This window comes from Benincasa hispida, chromosome 9 (assembly GCF_027475165.1).
Source record: "Benincasa hispida cultivar pf3 chromosome 9, pf3_genome.v1.1, whole genome shotgun sequence".
NCBI classification, from domain to species: Eukaryota; Viridiplantae; Streptophyta; class Magnoliopsida; order Cucurbitales; family Cucurbitaceae; genus Benincasa; species Benincasa hispida.
Genome location: NC_143486.1, coordinates 1,846,987 through 1,854,267, shown reverse-complemented (window position 1 = coordinate 1,854,267; position 7,281 = coordinate 1,846,987). Strand labels below are relative to the sequence as shown.

General features: G+C 33.6%; 1 pseudogene across 1 annotated transcript; it reads right to left on the bottom strand.

The window, feature by feature from the left end:
- Positions 1 to 1,352: 1,352 nt before the first annotated feature.
- On the bottom strand, positions 1,353 to 4,847 carry LOC120084508 (putative LRR receptor-like protein kinase At1g51890; annotated as a pseudogene). Its single transcript, XR_016531869.1, has 8 exons — positions 4,640 to 4,847; positions 4,029 to 4,554; positions 3,250 to 3,330; positions 2,735 to 3,140; positions 2,520 to 2,646; positions 2,317 to 2,379; positions 2,025 to 2,214; positions 1,353 to 1,924 (listed from the first exon to the last, which is right to left on the bottom strand). The product of XR_016531869.1 is annotated as a putative LRR receptor-like protein kinase At1g51890 (transcript).
- Between the last annotated feature and the right edge of the window lie 2,434 nt (positions 4,848 to 7,281).

Sequence of the window (7,281 nt, the reverse complement as noted above, 5' to 3'; positions counted from 1 at the left end):
GGGAATACGGATATAGAGAAAATATAATATAATAATATAAAATATATGAAATATAATATAAAATAAAATAACTAAAAATATAAAATAACTAAAATTATAAAATTTGGAGAAAATTAGTGAAATTTTGAACTGGAATTCTCACTACTGTAAGTGTGATTTTAAGATCCACCAAATGCCATGATTTATAGGCAAAGTGACAAGTAGGATGTGTACACCAAACATGAATAATTACAAAACACATAGACAACGTGAAGGGTGACACATGGCTTTTGGTACTAAGCAATGGACATCTGTTTATTATTATAATATTCATAATAGTTATTATTATTATTATTATTATTATTATTATTATTATTATTATTATTATTATTATTATTATTATTATTATTATTATTATTATTATTATTATTACTACTATTACTATTACTATTATTACTATTATTACCATTCTTACTATTCTTACTATTTTTACTATTTTTACTATTACTATTGTTATGGTTATTATTGTTATTGTTGTTGTTATTATTATAAAAATTGAGTACCAAGGATAGTTGAAAAAGCAAATTGGGTTAGATTTTTGTCTAAAATAATAGTCGAGTGCAATTGTGTGATTATGTATATTTATTTAGGTTATATGCGTAGAAATACCAAATTTAATTTAATACATTTTCATTGTTTTAGAGTCATTTTTTAAATTTAAAGGATTAAAATTTTTTAAACAACCTAGCGACCAAATAAAAATTAAATTCAAATTTTATGATTTTGGTATTCTTCAAATGTAATTTGATAAAAAAAACTATAGTTTTCAATAATTGTATTTAAGATTAAAATTCTAGTTTATTTTCAATTTGAAGTTAGCATATATTACGATAAAAAACCGTTACTTTTCAAATTAGTTAAAGTGACAAAAATCTATGAAATTTTATTTCAAAACATTGTAAAATCAAAATATCAAATTACTAAAAACTAATTTAAATAAAATTATAATTTTAGTCATTTCTATTTCAAAATAAAAATATATATATATTTCTAATTTTTTTATAATTTATTTTAAATTTAACTATATTAAAATAATTAATATGACAAATTTAGATTAATATAAAATCTAACCACTAATTAAATACAAAAATAATATTTAACAGAACTCAAAATTTAAAAATTTATACTTCATACATTTTTTTAAAATCTAGTCTTCTTAAACCTCTCAGCTAAACGCCCCATGAGTTTCTTGTTGTTCAATATCTGTATAGTATGATTCTTCGTTCCAAAATCGCACAATGGAGGTGTTAATTCCAAAATTGCAAGTGAAACAGACTGATCTTATTCTCATATTGTTGTAATAAGGATAAGGATAAAACAAACACATCAACTTCATTGCACACTGTGTACACAATTGCATACTAAACATCAACCAATTCAAGTAGTTCAAAGGGAAACTGAAAGTTGAAACCAGCAAAAATAAAAAAAAAAAAAACTTGAAGTCAGTTTGTAGAATTTCTTCATCTTGGCATGGGACTGGCATGAGTGGCATTCACGATCATAGTTATGGACGTCGTTTCAGTGAAGTCTCAATTCTGGTGTACGCCTTTCTGATCTTTGATTCAACTCCATGGCTAAGCAATCCTTCAGCTCTATCACTACTTGATTCATCGTTGGCCTTTCACTGGAGTCTACTGATACGCAAGCCAAGGCTACCCTCACAGATTTCCAAACAGAGTTACTTTCATATGCTCCTTTTAATCTTGGGTCAACTATATTCTTGATATCTCCCTGAGCAACCATGGTGCGCAGCCATTTGGCTATGTAATTTGTTTCTGGGTCTTGGATGTTTGAAATTACTGGTCTGCAACTAATTACTTCCATCAAGGAAACTCCAAAACCATACACATCGCTTTTTTCAGTTAGCCTGTTTGATGTATAGTACCTGAGAGACAAGCAGACAAGCCACCGATGTTTGTTTCCTTCATTTTTTTTCAAAATTTATCCATTTGAGAAGTAGTGGATTGAAAAATGTTGGAACTTACTCTGGATCAAGGTAACCCGGAGTGCCAATAATAACAGTGCTCATGTAGGACTTGTCATCCGTTGGATAAGTCTTTGAAAGACCAAAATCAGAAAGTTTGACATTGAATTTTTCTGTCAATAAGATGTTTGTTGTTTTCACATCTCTGTGGACTATTGGTGGCTTACAACCATGATGCAGATACTCCAGCCCTGCTTGTTTGCCATATTGAACAATGTAAATTTTTCTTTCTCTAGAATGCCAATAATGTGTTTGCCCAAAGTTAAAAAGAATTATAAACTTTTCCCACACACCTTGAGCTGCATCTATTGCAATCCGAAGTCTGTCTTCCCAGCTTAAGATACTTGTGCTTTTCTCTGTGGTAGACAAGCAAAGAGTGGTTAAGCTTCAGATTTTGGTTTCTAAAGTTGAATCTAATATTATATTTTCAATTCGTAAATTGAGTTGTGAAGCATGTGTTGTAACATGTAAGTTGTAGCTAGAGCTAGAAGATCACCAGAAAGATGCTCAGCCAGGTTTCCGTTGGCCATGTACTCATAAATGAGGCCAAGGTGACCTTCATCATTCATATAACCTACAAGGCTTGTTAAGTTTCTATGGTGAACTCTCATAAGAATTGTAACCTGAAAGAAATTGGAATTTTTTACAGTTTGGGAACGAAGTATGAGCTAATTTTTTCTGAAAATTAGATATTATATCTTAGGCACATGCCTCTGCTTGAAACTGACTGTAGCCTTGTACTGCTGATGGAGAAATCATCTTCACAGCCACTTGAGTGTCATCTTGCACTCCATAGTAAACCATCCCGAAACCTCCCTTACCAAGAACCCTCTCAAAATTGTTGGTCATCCTCACAACCTCTGTATAAGTATACTGTCGTCTCCTTGTCTCCAAGGAAGTGCCTAATTGGGTGTAGGTCTTTGTAGGATCCACTATCAAAGCTTGTTGTTTCTTATTTGATTTAACAATCCAATAGATAATCACTACAATTATGAGGAATGCAAGCAATCCACCCACTGATGCTACTGCTGGGATGATTATGTTGTTGCTTTTCTTCCCCTCAGGTGTCATATTTGTGCATGTCTCTGGGGTACATAAATTTGGATTGCCCCATGTCCTGTCATGAAATACACTTTGTTAATGCAAAACTAAATTTTTATCATGGACATAGATGTTATATGTATGAAGCAGAATGCAAGTTCGTCTTTTCCCTCCCTATAATGGACCTTAATGTAAGTAAGTGGCTCTCCTGTTTTTTGATGAGCTCAGGTGGAAGAAAGCCTGTGAGATTGTTATTCTCTAAGTTTCTGCAAAGAGAGAAAAAAATGGTTTAGTTTCTATATTAAAGTTAATTTGTGCTTCACTTCTTTCTTCTAGATTTACTTACAGGATTGTGAGGTGTTCCAAATCGGACAGAAATCTAAGTACTCCTCCTGTCAAGTAATTGTTTGACAAGTCGCTAAAATATAATTTCATTACTTTAGGTATTGGTTTAATCATATCGATCTAAATATTAATGAAGAGACGCTTACAATGTTTGTAACATAGGTAGACTGATTATGTGGGGAGAAATCTCACCCTTCAGTCCGCTTGAAGACAAGTTCCTGGTATGGGCAAAGTTTTATTATCTCTCACAAAAGATTTTAGCTAGTCCAATTCTCTCATATACAGTTAATTTTGTTTAGTAGCTGATAGAATTGAACTTTATTTGTTACTTTGCAACTCAAGATGTAAACTTACAGTGATGTGATTCTAGGGTTTGGATCAAAGCTGCAATCCAAACCACTCCATGGATATCCATTTGGCACACATGGGTCTCCTTCCCAATTTTTTATTACTCCATAAGTCGACTGAACATTACTGATTGCATCCACTGATTTTTCAATATATCGTCCATAAGTCTAAAGTTACATGTTTCAAAATGATGTTAACCATTTAAAAATGACTCTCAATCTCAAATATCTATTCTGAAAAATTTACTCTTCTATAGCATGCATGAACTAACCTGTACTGCTGATTTGTTATTGACCCCATATCGTACCGTTTATAAAGGCACGAGGAATATGATGGAGAATAATAACTGAGATAAGGGAGTTCTCTAAACTCTAATGTTGAGATGAATGGTATTCCATAGCCAATGTTGATAAGACAGATTGGGAATTTATCAATTGACGGTGTGTGTATCATTTCTGTGTAGTAGTAGCTATCATCCACTGTTGTCCATCGAGTATTGCCCAAATACAGGTCAAATTGTGGAGTTTTATTGAGCCCATCATAATTTCCGTATAAGAAACTTGCTCGAATCAAATACCTGGTGTCTTTAATGGCACTTATATTGTAACAGTTTCTATTATAATGAGAAAAACTTCTTAGAGTCCAGAGTGGTTGTTCATAGTTCTTGAACTCAGGTGCTACGCTTCTACTTTCCCCTGTCTTTATATAGCTTGCATCTGATATATACTTAATATTTGTCTTTGGATCGATGTGGCCTGATGAATTTGCTGGTAGGCCACAATCTAGACTGACAAAGCCTGGAGTACCATTACTTGTAAGCAATACAAGGATTTAAAGAGGATGTTCATACAGAGTCTAAGGTATGGAAGTTGAGAAAATTACCTGATTGATCTTGAGCTTGAACAAGGAGTGCAAAAGAACTTAACAGGAGCCAAATTGATATTGCAATTTCCATTTGGAATCTCTCAACTTTAGCTCTTGAAGTTTGGATAGTTTGTTGGTTCTATCTGTTTGGTATATTTGAAGAGAATTCAATCATTCGAATTGTTTGCCTCTTCTCACGTTAGATAATTTGTTGAACTGTCGTTTTCAAATGAAATTTTGCTTGGACTTGCAAAATAAATAAATAAACAAACTGGAGTATCGTGCTATCAACATATTAGAAAAGGTAGCATCACTTGAAAATGATAGTTAAGATTGCACAAGAGGTATGAAATTTTAATTGGTACTAAAAGAGTTGGAATGTGTTCAATTATTGACGACTAAGTCTATTGTTCGAATTTCTCTTTTTCTTTTTCTCCTTTTTTTTTTTTTTTTTTTTTTTTAAAAAAAAGTAAAGTATGTGTTGATGACCAGTTCAAATCTCCACTTCAATTGTACTAAAAAAAAGTTTTGGATAACAAATACTTTTGTTAGTAACTCAAAACTGCAAATTAATTTTTGAGTTGGTCTAGTCAATTCCTAGTTTCTAGGAAATAGTTGAAGTTATTTTTAGTTGTAGTCAAGTCTAAGTTTCTATTCTTGTGGAGTTAGTGAGATTAGTTGCTAACATTGTGGAACCTATTTTTAGACTTAAGATATGCATTTATATGGAGTTTTCTAGAATGAAATACACACACTTCCCATTTTTCTCATTTCCCTCTCATTAGTTAGAACAATAGTGGTATCAGAGCCCTCAATTTTTAAGATATCTGTGAGTGAGAATCAGTGAAATATCTCCAAGAGAAACTGAGTGATACATCTGTGAGAGTTGTTAGAGATAGAATTAGGATCAAACAGTCTTTCTTCATTGGCTCCACCTATGTTTGATGGTGAAAACTACCAGACATGAGCTATCAGAATGCAAGCCTACATAGAGGGTTATGATTATTGGGAAGCAATTGAGCAAGACTATGAGATTGCTCCACTTCCTGATAACCCAACAATACATCAGATTAAGACTCACAAGGAGAGGGTCACAAGGAAGGAAAAAGCTCAAGCTTGCCTATATGTAGCTATGTCTCCCGCCGTATTCAATAGAATTATGGCCTTGAAGTCGGCAAAGGAGATCTGAGAGTTCCTCAAAAGTGAGTATGAAAGTGATGAGAGGATTAAAGGCATGAAAGTGTTGAACTTGGTGCGAGAATTCGAGAGAATGCAAATGAAGGTTTTTGTGTCCATTAAAGAGTACTCAGATAAGTTGATTGGGATTGCTAACAAGGCAAGAGCATTAGGAACCAATTTATCTGACAATAGATTGGTTCAGAAGATTCTAGTTTTAGTACCTGAGAGATATGAAGCAACCATTGCTTCCTTAGAAAATACTAAAGACCTCTCAAACCTCAAGGTGATAGAAGTGGTTAGTGAATGAAATCGGAAACGAGATGTCCATGAGCAACGGAACAAGATTATTCCAAATTACAATCATGAATCAACAAATCATTTACAGTCGACTTCAAACAAACGGTTATGCGATTCATACAGAAATTACAGCATATAAAATACAAACGTACAGAGGGAAAAACTATACTAACAACGGCAGAAGCATATCCACGCTCTGATGCACGACCGCTCGAATAACAGCGACCACGAACACTCAATCTACGCGACCACAATATCGCACGAACACTTCGCACTCGTCCTCAACGATCTCCTCAGTCACGAACAACTCCGTAACACGAACAGACATCGCGTTCGTCCTCAGTGACACGAATGGCCTCCACAGCACCACGAACGGCCTCCAGAAAACCTTGATGATGTCGAGTTGAGTTTGACACCACCAACAAGGCGATCTTGGTATTCTCGATGTGAGAATCCAAAGGGTGGGCTCTGTTCGGACTTGATGTGAGGCAGACGAACGGAGAAAACAACGATCGCATACACGACTGGGTAAGTGGGAGAAGGCTGAGACCTATCGTATAGGTCGATGTCCAATCGTTTAGATAAAGCTATGCGATCGTCTAGCAAAAGCTATGCAATCGTTTAGCTCTATCGTCTAGCTCGATCTGTCACCTACAGACTCTACACAATCGTTTACCTTGAGCCAGCGATCGTCTAGCAAAGCTGTATTTACTTAACGACTTCTGTGAGTTTCTTTTTCATCGGAGAGAACTCAAATTCCTTTTCAAACTTTTGTAAAACTTGTTTTTTTCAAAATAGGAAACCACTTTCCTTTATACTCACGGTTACCATGATCCAATAACCACCCACTACTTTGGTTATTTAAAAGAAAAAGAATTAATTATCTCATAATTAATATTATTATAAATATAAATGATAACCAACTTATCATACTATATTTATAACCTATAGTTTTAATATTTCATCTCATGAAACATATAAACCATAGTTCTTTTTCTATTGCATGGTACTTAATGTAAATCTCATTTACATCAATCCTCCACTAGATGTATCTTATACATCATACCGATTATATCATATATAATCAAAATACCTCTTGTCAATTTGAACATTTCAAATCAACACCAAGAACTGATCCTTCAACATGAATTCAAGCTACCAAGGGGACCTCATAGACCTGTAGA